This window comes from Nansenia antarctica (assembly GCF_963989245.1).
Source record: "Nansenia antarctica genome assembly, chromosome: 3".
Lineage (NCBI taxonomy): Eukaryota > Metazoa > Chordata > Actinopteri > Argentiniformes > Microstomatidae > Nansenia > Nansenia antarctica.
Genome location: NC_137688.1, coordinates 72,154,285 through 72,156,784, shown reverse-complemented (window position 1 = coordinate 72,156,784; position 2,500 = coordinate 72,154,285). Strand labels below are relative to the sequence as shown.

Here is a 2,500-nt window from a genome sequence, read left to right as displayed (position 1 = left end):
TGCTTCAGGGAGAGTGGTCCAGAGCGCCTGCCACCCAGTTCTTTCCTTTGTCCAGCCCCAGTCAGATGGCTCTGGCATCTCTGGATCCAGGACCAGTACCTGGTTCCAACAGTTGGCCTGGTAGCAAGTGCGCTTGAAGTGCTCTTTGAGGGCTGCCTGGGTTGGAGGAATGTTCTCTTAAGTTCTGGACTTCTGTGTGAAGAGCTGTTTCCTGGCATCATTCACCTCTGTGCTCTCACTGGTTCGGTCATCAGCACCACAAATCGTTCTAGCAGTAACTTTGATTCTTCACTGACCTCACTTGGCATGCACAGGAGTTCATGGAAAGCATCATTGACCTCTGGGAAAGACTTCCAAGTCTCCCAGGCAGTCTTCTTTCCTCGGCCAGCGAATGCAGAGACAGTGTCACACCCAGTGAAATCGTGAAAGACTGTTAGAGTCTGGCACTGTGTAGGATTCATTGTGGCAACCATTTGGTGAACAGCTATGTACCGTAAGCTTGACCCGACACCAAAGGCAACCCACAGCTCATCAGGAGCTATTTTGCTGAATGAAGCCACAGCCAGTACCACCACATCAGTATCAACGGTACGTATGGTCACCTTCTTACAACCTTTCTGCACAGCATCTGCCACATGCAGAAGTAGACGAGTGTCGCACTCGTCTAGCGAACATGGGGCAAGGCAGGCCAAGCATGACTCAGCAGGAGAGCAGAAGACTCCAGTTCCATCTGTTGCATACAGTTCCTTGCCCTGTGCTAGAGGTAGATGAACAGCTTTGCGTGACAGGAAAGAAAACAACTCGGTTTTGTTCTCATTGCATCGAAGGAAGTCCATCCAGTTCTTAGGCATCACAGTAGGAGGAGCCACCCTTTTCCTGCTGCCCTTTCCCCTCTTCTGTCTGGACGAGGCTTTCAGGCTGGCAGGTAGGTATACATCCCAGACAAGGTTGACTTGGGTGTTTTTCTGAAGTTGAGCAGAGATGTATGGTGCAAACACTGTTTCTCCATACTCTTGAAATGTTCTTGATGTGCTAGGATTTAGCATTTGAACCACAGCTGCACCATCGAGAATTACTGCATCAGCCACAGGCACACTATTGTCTTCGAGCAGATCTGACTCCAGGCAGCGAAGTAGATCTGCTTTAACCCCAAAGTTTTCCTCCAGTTGACAGAGCTGGTGGGGCTGCCTGGTTTTCATGGGAGAAGAAATGTTGGATGTCTCTATCTCGTGTTTGACAGGAGATGTACAGCCTTGAAAAGAGACCACAGTCACTCTTCAGTACTGCAAGTTGTCCCTTGTCTTTTGACCTTATCTTGACAGGTGGCCTGCTGAACAGTGGCAACTTGTTCTTTGGAAGTGTTTGCATGACAGGTGTTGTCCAATCAAAAATGTATTTACTACAACATTTCGGTACTATGACTCTTATTCTGAAACTTGCTTTGAAACCAGTAATAAAAAGACTAATAACAGACCTACACTAGTTTATCTAGCAGAATTATTTTGATCAGCGCTGCCATCGCTAGCAAGCAAACTCATTCCCGGCTATAATCAAATTCAATGTTAGGATGTTACAGTTAGGAACTAAGGCTTTACTCAAGTGTACTAATATTGTCTGTTCATAGTAAGTCAGTTTACTTGTTATATTTACCTGTTGATATTTAGTCAGAAGTGCTCTCTGTCTCATGCATACTGCACTATCACGGAGTGTACTGACTTCTACTCTACTGGCGTTAGCTACTGGTGCCCTAGAGGGCCATCTGCTGATAACGCTGTGCTTAGCAGGAATAAATAAAATAACCACACATCCCAGTAAATAATAACTAATAACTGAATAATGCAGGGCAATAAAAAAGTATTTTTTTCATAAATACAGAGTTCATAAATAAAAGAGAACAACTAATTGTGTTTTCTGAGGTAACGTTTTACATAGACCTTGAACTAAATGCATTTTCTTGAATTCTGGCAATCTCAAAAGTATCACCAAATGAATAGGCATCCTTAACTTAGTTGGAAAGGACACCTAAAGTGTTTTTCTACTCTGTTTGGTTCCAAAATTAAGTGTGTTTGAACATTAGACACGGTGGACTGGCGGCCATCTTCAATTTCACCTCTCCCGGGCCTCTGGGGTCAAATCTGACTTCCCTCCACATCTGAAAATAAACCTTATGGTATGTACTAACTATGGTAGAAATGTCATGCTTTCTTCAAAAAGTGCACAATTCCTCATAATATGAGAGCTTAGCCGCTGTACTAAAAGGGAGAGAGAGTGGGAAAGAGGGAAAGAAGAGAGGGAGAGAGGGAGAGAGAGAGGGAGAGGGAGAGATAGGGAGAGAGACATTGGAGTACTATTGCTAGTTAGCTTGGCAGGAACTAAATAGTGCTAGCTAGCTAATACAAGGTAACTGTTGTGGTGAGTAGGCAAATACTTCTCCACTGCCCTGCCCCCTACTGGCTGTAAGGGGCAAGCACACTTCACAATGTCCACAGGAATTGTCCCT

General features: G+C 45.0%; 1 protein-coding gene across 1 annotated transcript in view; it reads left to right on the top strand.

Moving 5' to 3' along the window:
• LOC308154366 (voltage-dependent L-type calcium channel subunit alpha-1D-like) overlaps positions 1–2,500 on the top strand; it is a gene marked incomplete at its 3' end in the record, with an annotated part of 46,477 nt that overhangs the window by 32,272 nt on the left and 11,705 nt on the right.